Genomic DNA, 12,972 nt, shown 5'->3' with positions numbered 1-12,972 from the left:
CTGAAGGAAATGGCAAATTCCAGTCCCAATGGGGACTCTTCCTTTAGACAGGGAAGGAGATTGATTTAAATTCTGTCTTCAGTGATGGAAGCAGGCATGGAGCTAGGGGCTGAGCCTGCCCTCAAGGGGCCCACCATCTTTTGGCTGAGACAGAAGCAGAATATCAGGAGCCTCTCTGGTTGGACTTTGAAAACAACAACAACAAACTAACACTTTACTGGAAGTAAATGCTTTACTGTAGCAAAGTGACAGGATGACCCTGAGGACTATTCTCCACCCTGAGATTCTCAGTCCCTCCACAGACACGTCATGGCATAGAATTAACACTTATGGGCTTGGTGTCCTTCACCCTTTGCACAGAGGCCCAGCCAGGGTGGAGGCATTTATCTCCAAGGCAAACAGAGCTGCCACCTCATCTGTCTGTGTTTACTCATGACGTCACATCCATCCGGGCTTCCTGATCGATGTGACTCAAGGGTGAGCTGCTGGTCAAGGTGAGTCATGCCTTGACCCACCCGAACAGGCAAGAATCTGGCTCCCAGGAGGGCCGCAGTCGCTGGGGAACTAAACTGGAGTGAGACCCTACAGATGAGACATAGCGTCTGACGTCAGAAACGTCAGTGAAGGGGGTCCCAGCAGCCTGCCGCAGCCTCTGTCAATGCCATGTACGTAAAGCTCCCAGTATCTCATTCCCGTTTCTCAAATGGTGGGGAAAGCCTCAGTGGGGTCAAGTGTCTTGCCCAAAGACACACAGCAAACAAGACACAGGAGGGTTTGCTTACTGCCTGGCAGCCCAGGCAGCAAAGCCAGGCCGGAAGCGACGATTTCAAAAGGCAGAGGGGGTGGGGGGTCGGGGGGTGAGGGGCCTGCCACAGAAGGTGGGCCAAACTGGGTTGGAAAGAATCAGGGAGCTGAGATCAGAGATTGGGGTGTGGGCCCAAATTCCAGCAGCCTGTCCCACTTCCTCCAAAGTGGTTTTCTGCCAAGAGTGGCTGGGGAGCCGGGGTGCCCATTTGGCTCAGTCGTTAAGCATCTGCCTTCGGCTCAGGTCATGGTCCCGGGGTCCTGGGATCAAGCCCCCTGTTGGGCTCCCTGCTCGGTGAGCCTGCTTCTCCCTGTCCCTCTGCTGCTCCCCCTGCTTGTGCTCTCTCTCTCTCTCTGGCAAATAAATAAATAAATAATCTTTAAAAAAAAAAAAAAAAGAAAGAAAGAAGAGTAGCTCGGGAGCCACGGGGGAGCCCAGCATAGTTTCAGCCTGGGCACCCGGCCGTCTGTGGCTGGTCCCCTTCTCTACTGTCGCTTCTGCTAAAAGTCAAAACGTCAAGTTAGAAAGTGTTCACCCTTCAAAAAGTAATAATAATAATAGCAAAACTTGAGATGCATCTGCCCATGAGCGGTGTGGAAATTCCCTGTGACTTTACAACCAAGCTTGGAGCCTGAGGTGGGTGTGAAAAGCAGGCCAGCTGATCTCAGGGTGAGCTGCAATCTGTTGACAGTGACATGGAACGATCTGGAGATCAAAGGCAGCTGCGTAGGGGGCGGGTGGGCAGGCTACAGCCTCAGAATAGGGACCCGTGACCTCTCAGCCTCCGCTAAGGCAGCTCTAGCCCTCCCGGGCCTCCCCCTGGCCAGTAGCCCCAGAGCAGGGCGACTGCCCTGGTCTATGTAGCTGCTTCCGATGCGGAGCCTGGCCAGGTAGCTGCAATTCTGGAGAAGGGCCGCTAAGGAAAGCATGACCCCTCAACCACCCTCAGAGTCATCTGGAATACTGTCTACCCCCACTCCTATTGATTAGGACACACAGGTCCAGGGACACGGCGTGACTGGCTCCCAGTCACACGGGGGCCGTTATCACTGAGACTAGAAACTAACCTTCCCACCACACCGGGGACACTGTCGTCACACTCTAGCCCTTTCCAATGGCAGCAGGAGACCCGAGTCAGCACGTGGCAATGGGGACAGGCCCCAGGAGCCCAGAGCTACTCCAAAGCCAATGTCAGGCTTACAACGGTCTGGGAACGCCCCGAGGCACAAATACTCCTCCTCCATCCCCCTGCTGTATCTACACGGAGGAAGAGGCCCTGAGTCTACACACCAGAGCCGACTCGGTAACCCAACGGCTAGCTCAATCAGAATGGGAGGAAATGCAGACCCCCAGATATTCTGCCGGCTTAATATCAAAGATCCAAATGTTTTACCCCCCAAGGAGCTTCGAATGACACTTTGTGCCAAAAATCTCATCTCTTTTCGTGTTTGGAAGAAAGCCACTGATACAGGGGAAATCTTCCAAGAATTATGAGCTCAATTATAGGCCAAGAGATGGATCCATCTCTTTTAGCTAATAATGCATGAATACTTTCCTTTTTGTGTCCTCTGGGGATATTGTCACTGTTGTTTGTTTTGTGGGAACAGTGACTGACTCAAAAGCAAAGTGGATGATTTATCTCTACAAGGCTTTTATTTGCCAACTTTGAAAAATGATTCAGAAACATATTTCTTGGAAAGTGGGCGTAAAATTACGTTCTCTGATTAAAGTAAAATAAAAGTGCTTTTAAAAAGTGGCTTAAGGATATAAACTCTTAAGACAATTTTCTAGGATTTTCCAGGAGCGTCCCAATTTTAACAACATTCCCCGCTCTGGTCTCCATAATCATATTCTTATGTGGCAGTCCATAGATCTTTTCGTTTTATCTCCAAAATATGGTCATCCCCGAAATGAAGACATTTAAATGTATTAAACGTTTCAAAAAGTGCTTTCTCACTTTTTGGATTTTTCATCTGAAGATTCATCATGTTTTGTATATGTTGACATCAACACAATCACAAATTTTCCCAAATTTTAATTACAATATATGTCACTTAGGAATGCTTTCAGCTGCAAAGAACAAAAAACTCAGTGCTCACGTGCTGACGGGGTCCCATTCTCTCTCTTTCCACACATCAATCTCAATTCTTTGACACCAGTCTTGTTGCTGCTTGGAGCTCGCAAGATGGCATCCACCTCTTTCATGGACATGACCATCTGCTTTCTAGGAAGTTATTAGGGGGTCAAGCAAGCAATTGCCTGAACGAACCCTAACTACTTTGCTTTTTACCTTCTCAGCAGACCTTTGTTTATTTACTTTGTCTCTTTGGTGAGGACGGTGTCTATTTTGTCATTCCTAATTGCAAAGGAGACCAAAAATTCAAGTTTCTTCCTCTCCAGACCCTATAACAGAAAAGGGGCATTGAGTATCTGACATCATATGCCTGCTTGTTCCTTTACCAAGGTTATAGCAACTGCAGACTTTAAAGATCTCTCAAAACAACAAATAATGCATAGGGTGCATGCTTTTAATTGGTGAGCGCATCCTTTGAGAGCATTAAAATGGTGAAGCTCTTTCCGCCATGAATTTGTGACTCCTACTTCTGGGCCCAGAGTCCTGCCTGACATCATAGCCAAACGCATGCTTAAAGTTTTATAGCGATCGGATACTAATGGGACATTACAAACTGGCTTAAGTGGCAAAATCTGCCTTTTGGACTCAGCAGAGTTTCCATTGATTCTTCAGCCTTCTTTTGCTTCTTGGTCAATGTCAACGTGAGGGACATTTTTTGGAGAAACACGTAAATTACTAGTCAAGGTTTTTGCTTAATTATTTATAATTGCACGCATTTGCCTAATGGAAATTTTCATTTTATGCTGAATTTCAAGATCCTCGGGGCTAATATTTCCCCTTTTAGTGATACGATTGCATTTCCCTCTTCATTTATCGCTCTCATAGATCCATGAAAATTCGGAGTCAGAGCAGGGGGACAATGATAGAGAGAAAGGTTACAGATGGTCTGAGCTGTTCTAGAAACAAGTTCACTGGAAATGCCAGGGGGCATTGAAGCTTGAAGGGACCCTTGCGGTGAGGTGGCACCTGGCAGGTGCATGGACAGAAACATGGGTGCATAATAAGGAGGAGGTGCAGAAAAAAATGTTCATCAGAGACAAGCCTTTGCTGTCTCGGAAAGAGAATTAAAGTGTTGAAAGACAAATTGTCCTGGTGGAAAAGAATATTCAGTTACATTCCACTTTCTCAGCACCCCCTCCTGTTCACTTTGGGGAATTGCTCGACAATCCCGGTATCCTTCCCCTTCTCGGCTGGGACAGTAGCCTCAGGGAAGGACGTGAGAATCATCTATCTGGCTCCATAGATTTCTGTAAAAGCACTTCAGAGTGCCTTTCTCCAAGTCTGTCCTCCAAGAAGAAAAAAAAAAAAAAAAAAACCCAGCTCAAGGTAAAATTGTTCCAGAACTTACTGTGCTTGTCTATCAAGATAAAGTATTGGGCACTTGGTGCAAGAATTTAAGTCTTACAAAGAGGAAATTTGCAGATGTGGTCGATGTTTGGCATTTGCTAAGTACAGAAAACGAAGCTGCTCAGGAAAAGAAAGTCTGGAACTTTCTCTGCTGATGTTTTCCCATGGAAAAAAATAAAAGACAAGGCAAATGAAGACAGGCCAGGCAGATCCATTTCTGCAAATGCAGCCATTTCCCCCATGAAGCCAAATCACTGAGGGATTTTCAGGACAACAGACAAGTGTCTCTCCCTTTCTGCCCTTGGAAAAGTAAAGAATTCAGGTTATCGTGGCCTCTGGCAAACAGCCTCTCCTCAGAGAGGCCAAACTGCACCTAGAGAATACTTCAGAATAAGTGCTATGGACAGAAGTTTAAAAAAAAAAAAATCCGAGAATTTTAGAACTGAGAGGAACTTGAAGACCAACCACCCTATTTCGGAGGTGAACAAAAACTGAGACCAAGAAGTGGGAAATGCCGTGCCTGGTCCTGCTTCCTGATAGAGGCAAACGGGAACGTGATCCTTGGCCTCCTAGCCCCGTACTTATCACACCATAAGCAGTTTCAAATGGAGGCTACAAAGGCCCTTTCACGCTTCTGGCAGACTGTACAACCCAGAATTCCCCCAGCTATAAATACTTGAAATTACATATAAAATGTAACAAAAATATTTTAACACACAGCCGAGTTTGGGGGGAAGAAAAAAGGAAACACCAGATGCCAAAAACACAAAGGGAAGCAAAACAAGCCCCCGGGACAGATGATATGGCGGCCGTCGGGGGTAGGGTTGGGAGTGCTGGAGCTGGAGATGGGCCCAAATGGTCAGAGTTTCGAATGTTTTAAGTTCCACTTGTATAAGGACTTGTGACCTGTGCAAGATGGAGAGTAGACACTAAGACCCATTCACACCGGTGGGACCCTCAGGAGACTGCGTGCCAGTAAGAGGGGCAATAGAAAGTACTTTTGGGGTAGGGGGAGGACAGAGGAATTTGGCTTCACTGGGGTGTTTAGTAGAAAAAAAAATACCATCCCAAGAGAAATTAACCCACCAAGCCTGTGACATGGGGCAGGTGCAAAGTCTGAATTTTATACTCTTCCTTCGTAGTCTTCTTCTTTTTTTTTTTTCTGAAGTAGGGCCCTGAGATCAAGACCTGAGCTGAGATCAAGAGTCAGATGCTTAACCAACTGAGACACCCAGGCACCCCACCCTTGGTGATCTTTTTGGAGTGCCCTTCAGGAACATACGCAAAGCTTTTCTGGAGGAACACTTTATAACCCAGGCCACAGGAGGTTTTTGTACACAAAGTGGATCACCACTAAAGATGACTTCATAATAATTACCAGGCCCGCCAACATGGGCTGCATTCACACCAAAACCATGAAGAAAGCAGCCTGGTCACCACTGAGAAGTACTGCATGTGCCTAGACAATGACTCCCACACCAACAAGCTCAAGTGTAAGGAGATCGCTGTTATTCCTGCAAGAAGCCCCTCAGCAAGATCACAGGCTATGTCAAACATCTGATGAAATGGATTGAGAGGAGCCTGGTGAGTGGTATCTCCATCCATCTGCAGGAGGAGGAGAGAGAAAGGAGAGATGATTATGTTGCTCAGATCTCCACCCTGGATCAGGAAATCATTGGAGTCGATCCTGACACTAAGGAAATGTTGAAATTCTTGGGCTTTATCAGTCTGTCCAAACTGCAGGTCACTCAGCCTACAGTTGGGATGAATTCCAAAACACCATGTGGAACCTTGAACAACAACAATGACAAATTCCCAAAACAGATAAGGAAATGTGATTTACCACGATAGAGAATCAGCAAACACGGTCGTGGCTAAATGAAATGATAAATAACCAAACCAGACAAAATAAAACAAGTAAACTACACAGAACTATCTGGGAGAGACTATAAAATAATATTGTAAATGATTACAGAGATGAAGGAATAGAAACCACAAGGAAATAACATTCAAAAAAGAAACTGGAAGATCCTATAAAAAGAGATTAGATTAGCAATTTTAAAACTTCCCACAAAACAAAGTTCAGACCTAGTTGGCCTCCCTGGCAAATGCTACTAAACATTCAAAGAAAGAAAAATACCAATTCTTCATAAACTCTTCCAAAAATTGAAGATGAGGGAACACTTCCCAATTCCTTCTATAGGGTCAGTTATTGCCCAGTTATCAAAACCAGTCAAAGACATCACAAGAAAACAACACATCAATGTTCTTTATGATATAGATGTGAGAGTCATCAACAAAATACTAGCAAACTGAATCCACCGATAATAAAAAGGCTTATACATCATGACTAAGTGGAATTTATCCCAGGAATGAAAGGCTGATTCAAAATACAGAAGTTTAAGCATTGTAAAACACCAAATCAACAGAACAAAGGACCAAATAACCCATGATCATCTCAATAGACATAGGAAAAGCATTTGACAAAATCTAACGCTTTCAAGATAACAACACTTGACAAACAAGGAATAGAAGGGAATTTCCTCAATCTGATAATAAGGTTACCAGATAAATATACAAAAATCAATTATACTTCTGTACCCTCTCAATGGACAATTGGAAAATGAAAATAAGAACACAGTTCTATTTATAAGAGCATCAAAAAATACTTAGGAATAAATTTAACAAAAGAAGTGTAGGTGGGGGCATCTGGGTGGCTCAGTCAGTTAAGCATCTGACTCTTAATTTCAGCTCGGGTCAGGATTTCAGGGTCGTGAAATGCAGCCCCATGTTGGGCTCCGTGCTCAGCATGGAGTCTGCTTGAGATTCTCTCCCTCTGCCCCTCCCCCTGCTCGAGCTCTCTCTCTCATACATACATACATACATACATACATAGATAAATAAATAAATAAATAAATAAATAAATAAATCTATCTTTTAAAAAAGGAAGTGTAAAACTTATACTTTGAAAACTACAAAACATTGCTTAAAGAAATGAAAGACCTAGATAAATGGGAGGACATTCCATGATCATGGATCAGGAGAGTTAACATTGTTAGGATAGTAATACTTCCCACATTGATCTACAGAGTCAATAAAACCCTTATCAAAATCCCAGATGCTTTTCCTGCATAAATTAACAAGCAAATCCTAAAATTGATATGGAAATACAAGGCACCCAGAACAGCCAAAAACAATCTTGAAAAAGTCAAAGGACTCACACTTCCCAGTTTCAAAACTTACTAGAAAACTACAGTAATCAAGGCAGTATAGGAGTTCAGTGGTAGGAGAGATCAATTGAATAGAATCGAAAGTCCAGAGATAAACCCTTGCATTTATGGTCAATCCAAGACAATTCAAATAGAGGAAAGAATCGTCTTCTCCATAAGTGGTACTGGGGCAACTGGATATCCACAAGCTGAAGGATGAGGTTGGAACCCTTTCTCACACTATATTCAAAAATTAACTCAAAATGAAATCTAAATATGAGCTAAAACTATAGAACTCTTAGATGAACACATGGGGGTAAATCTTTGTGACCTTGGGTTAGGCAAGGTTTCTTAGATAGGACACCAAAAAAAATGGATAGAGGATGTAAAATTAAATTTTGTGTGTGTTTCAAAGGACAACCCACAGAATGGGAGAGAATATTTGTAAATCATATATCTGATAAGAGACTTACATCCAGAATATATGAAAAACACTGACAACTCAATAATCAGAAGATAACATAACACAATTTTAAAATGGGTCAAGGAACTGAATAGATATTCTCCAGAGATGATATGAAATAAGCGTCTGAAAAGATGCTCGAGGGGCACCTGGGTGGCTCAGTCAGTTGAGCATCGACTCTTGGTTTCAGCTCAGGTTGTGATCTCATGGGTCGTGGGAATGGGCCCCAAGTAGGACTCTGTGCTCAGCAGGTAGTTTGCTTGGGGGTTCTCTCCCTCTGCCCTCCTCCCCCTGCACCCCCCCACACACACTCACACGCACTTTCTCTCTATCCTCTATCTCTATCTCTCTCAGATAAAGAAATCTTAAAAAAAGAAGATGCTCAATATCATTAGCCATTAGAGAATGCAAATCTGAACCACGAGCTACCAATTCATACCCAGTAGGATAGCTATAATAATAATAATCAGACAAAAACAAAAGTTGGCAAAGATGTGGGAAAATCGGAACCCTCATACATTGCTGGTGGAAATGTAAAATGATGCAGCCACTTTGAAAAACCATTTGGCAGTTCTCAAAAACATCTAGCATAGAGTGACCCCGCACAATCCACTCTTAGATATGTACCTAAGAAAACATGAAAACTTATACACAAATGTTCACAGCAGTATTATTCACAAAAGCCAAAAAGTAGAAACAATCCAAATGTCCATCAGTGGATGAATGGATAAACAAGAGTGTATACAATGGAATATTTTTCAGCAATTAAAAGGAATTAAATACTGATACATACTATAACGTGGATGAATCTTGAAAACACTATACTAGATGAAAGAAACCAATCACAAAAGACCACATATTATGATTCCATTTGTATGAAATGTTCAGAGTAGGCAAATCTACAGAGACAGAAAGTAGATTTAGTGGTTGTGTAACACTCGGGGAGAGGGTTGAAGGAAAATGGGGAGTAACTGTTAATGGTTACGGGATTTCTGTTTGGGGTGATGAAATGTTCTAAAATTGATTGTACAACTTCACGAATAACCTAAAAACCATTAATTTGTACACTCTAAATAGGTACATCGTAGGGTATGTGAATTACATCTCAATAAAGCTGTTTTTTTTAACAGTTATAGTTGAAAAAGAACCAAATAGAATTATAGAAATAAAAAATATTAAAATTTAAAGCTCAGTGGACAGATTAATTACATCGGAATTTGACACGGCCAAAGAAAGAGTGATTCAGAGGATAATTCTGAAGAAATTATCCAGAATGCATCACAGAAAGAAAAAGATGTGAAAAATGTAAAAGAGAAATATGATTTCTGTGCCCAGATAAACTATCAGTCTGTAGTGAGAGCCCTTTCAAATCTCCAGTTCCGATTTTGTTACAAGCTTAAGTGTTCTTTGACACAAGAGACAACAACTAATAAAGTGTTGCTGAATAACATGTCCATTCTAGAAAATAACAAAATAACATTTCCACAGTACTTGTTAGTAATTCATGAACGGCAGAGGAGATGGATTAAGATTTGAGCTTTCTTCAACAAAGTTGAACAAAGTTGAAAAAAACTGAACAAAGTTGAAAAGCAGAAGTAGGGCGCCTGGGTGGCTCAGTTGGTTAAGCGACTGCTTTCGGCTCAGGTCATGATCCCGGAGTCCCGGGATCGAGTCCCGCATCGGGCTCCCTGCTCGGCAGGGAGTCTGCTTCTCCCTCTGACCCTCCCCCCTCTCATGTGCTCTCTCTCATTCTCTCTCACACAAATAAATAAATAAAATCTTAAAAAAAAAAAAAAAGAAAAGCAGAAGTAGTTCAAACACCATTAAAATGACAAAATTGGTTTTCACGTGTGTCTTACAGAACCCATTGAATGTTTCATGGTCCTATAGTACTTACAGTATATTAATACATTTTGCATTTAATTCTCAGGAGGACTTATACCAGATATTAATAAGTCACTATACTTTATGGACATAATTTAGTGTCTATAAATAGATGAGTATTTACCCTTTTTTGAGCGCTCAGGGTATCCATGTAACAGTGACTGGGTGTCAAACTCTGTAATGCACTGCACACTGTAGAAAGTTCAGGACTTTTCTTCAAAATCTGTTTATGCCTATGTTTTGTTACCCTTTGATATGTGTTGAATTGAAACTGATATCTGTATATTCCTGTCAAGGACTTCAGACCCACCATCTGTTCCGCAGTCTATTTTATTGTTTTTTGAAAGCTGGGAAAGTAAACCCTTGATGTAGCTGCCTTTTTTGTGAAATGAAGAGCATCTTGAACAACTCATAAATGTATCTTCTTAACAGTTCTTGAGCACCTACTACTGGTGCGAGCCACTGAGCCACCTGCAGTGCCCCAGATAGGAGTCACGCCTGCCCTGGTGACATTTGCATTCTATTGCGAGAAAGGGGTAGAAAGAGTCTATCAATAAAGAAATGAACAAGGAAAAGATGAGCTAGTGTATTAGTTTCCCATTGCTACAGAAACAAATCACTACACATTTAGTGGCTTAAAACAACACGCATTTATTCTTTTATAGTTCTGGGGCAGAAGTCTGAAATGAATCTCATGGGGCTGAAATCAAGGTGTCTGCAGGGCTAGTTCCTTCGGGAGGCTCTGTGCACTTGCCTTTCCAGCTCTTAGTGGCCTGGTCCTGTATTCCTCGGCTTGTGGCCTCTTTAACCACCTTCGAAGTGCATCACTGCTCTGTCATCACATCTTCTCCTCTGTCCCTCTTATACGGCCCTTTATGATTAATTACATCCAATCCATTCAGATAGTCCAAGATAATCCCCTCCTCTCAAAATTTTTGATCCCATTCGCAGAGTCTCTTTGCCATATAAATTAACACTCACAGTTCCAGTGCTTGGACTTGGAAATCCTTGGGGGTCCATTTTCCAGCCTACCATAGCAAGCGATTAGCACTACGAGAATGAAAATTGCATGCCATGATAGAGACGACCTAAAATAGCATCTTCAGGTCGAGTGGTGAAGGAAGGGCCTCTCTGAGGCTATGTCTAGGCTGAAATCCAAATCATGGGAAAATGCTGTGGGGGTGGGGGGGGCGCACATTCTAGGCTGAGGGAACAGCTGGTGAGAAACTCTATAGCAGCAGTGAACTTGGTGCGCTGGAGAAGTTAATGCAGCTTGGACCGGGAGAGAGTTCCAGAATGGCTAATGAGTCTTCAGTCCACGTTTGCTTTTGCAGATGGGGCTTAAAGCCCCATCCTCCCGCTTGGTATTTTATATGGGAATCTGCCCCAAACTACTATCATATCAACGGAGACCTCTTTTGTCACAAACATAGGGAATTATCGTGGACATCCCAGAGCACCCATCCAGGCTGAGAGCCCCTCATCTGGCAGCACGGTAACTTCAGAAGGTAAAACCTCAAAACAAGAGCCTGTTCGGACTGCGGCTTTCAAAGTCTTAATGATGTTGTCATCTGCAATTGCTTCTTACAAGTCTTGTTCACATAAACAGGATTTTGATTATTTCAACTCGGGCAGGAGTTAAAAGAGGAAACCTCAGGTGCCTGCCCCTGGGGAGGTGTGGTGCTGATTTCCAGGGAGGCCGGGCCGGCTCTCCTTCGGGCTGTGTTCTGGGTAGGGGGAGGCCTGCAGGAGCACTTTCTCACCTGGGGGAAACTGTTGCACCAAGTGACTGCTCCTCCCCTTCTCCTGCTTCTCCCCTCATTCCTTTCTACGAATTTCACTTTCCTTGCCCTGAGCATCGTCAAGTCTTAGCGCAACTTCAGCTTTAGTTTCAAGTTTGCATGAAACCAACAAGCGTACTTGAAGAGCCTAATACAAATGGCCTCTTGAGAGGTCTCCCACATTTTTTTGTGTTTGTTTGTTTGTTTGTTTGTTTATTGATCAATTGATTTCTTTATAGAGCATGAGCAGGGGGAGAGGGAGAGAGAGAATCCCGAGCAGACTCTGCACTGAGCGCAGAGCCTGTCACGAGGCTCAATTTCACGATCCCAAGATCATGACCCAAGCCGAAATCAAGAGCTGGATGCTTAACTGACTGAGCCAGCCGGGGGTGGGGGGGGGGGGGGGGGGGGGGGCGCTCCCACCTTTTTACACCTACAGTATGTTTGACTCTGCCTTAAGTGTACAGCTTCCATTATGCTCCTCCTTGAATTCTAGTTCTTGCACATGTATTAAAGGCTTGGGTCAAGGCCAGTTCACTTTGCACTCCTACACCGATCCCTGCCCCACCCCCACCCCAGCAGAGTGCCTGGCACAGAGCAGATAATCAATACTCACTTTTTCTTTTTGTTCAACAAACACTTACCAGACGTCTACATGACAACTACTGAGCTGGGAGCCGAACGGCACTACTCTTAATATCCGTGTGGCCCAAGAACTGACCATTCTCAAAGACTTCTAAAGGAGCAGGATGATCCTAACCAGGAAATTATTTCCACAAAAGAGAGTTTAAATATGACTGAATATCTGTTTGTCGATTTGCATACAGTTATGAACCTGGTCCTTTGATCAAATTTCAACCTTGGCACTCAAATCAAGCCATCTGAGATACTTGCTAGTTTCATGATTGCTTGTAAATCTCTGTCTTTTCTGACTCTGAACTACACTGCTGAGCTGTGGGGTGTTAAATGTTAAGCCTCTGCTCTCTTTCCAGCTCCTCGGTTGACTGGCTTGCAGCAGAGAGTGAAATGACCCCATGCGTCAGAAGGCACAGAGGTTAGTGCTAAGACAAAAGGTGACTTGCAAAGTTAAGGCAGGGATTTTCAAGCTTAAATGAAAACCAGCAGACATATTGAAGAGCCTCATACATATTGGTGGTAATTGTAAGGTCATGAGTTCATCTCCATATAGCAAATGGAACCCATTTGGCAAATCTTAGGAGTCAAATGCTAGAAATCTGTTAAGGAAGGAGGCAGCTGCTTCCACTGCTTGAAACCCAGGGCTGATGTACGATTTCCCCCAACATCCAAGAACACATTATCTTTTGGTCCCCAAGCCTGATGTTTTATAA

General features: G+C 43.4%; 1 pseudogene across 1 annotated transcript; it reads left to right on the top strand.

The window, feature by feature from the left end:
* Positions 1-5,677: 5,677 nt before the first annotated feature.
* Positions 5,678-6,597, top strand: LOC117999188 (annotated as a pseudogene). Its single transcript, XR_004676232.1, has one exon. The product of XR_004676232.1 is annotated as a 40S ribosomal protein S17-like (transcript).
* The last annotated feature ends 6,375 nt before the right edge of the window (positions 6,598-12,972 follow it).

This window comes from Mirounga leonina, unplaced genomic scaffold (assembly GCF_011800145.1).
Source record: "Mirounga leonina isolate KUSES-001 unplaced genomic scaffold, KU_Mleo_1.0 Mir_454, whole genome shotgun sequence".
Classification (NCBI taxonomy): domain Eukaryota; kingdom Metazoa; phylum Chordata; class Mammalia; order Carnivora; family Phocidae; genus Mirounga; species Mirounga leonina.
The sequence above is the reverse complement of the archived record's forward strand: the minus strand, read 5'-3'. Positions and strand labels throughout refer to the sequence as shown.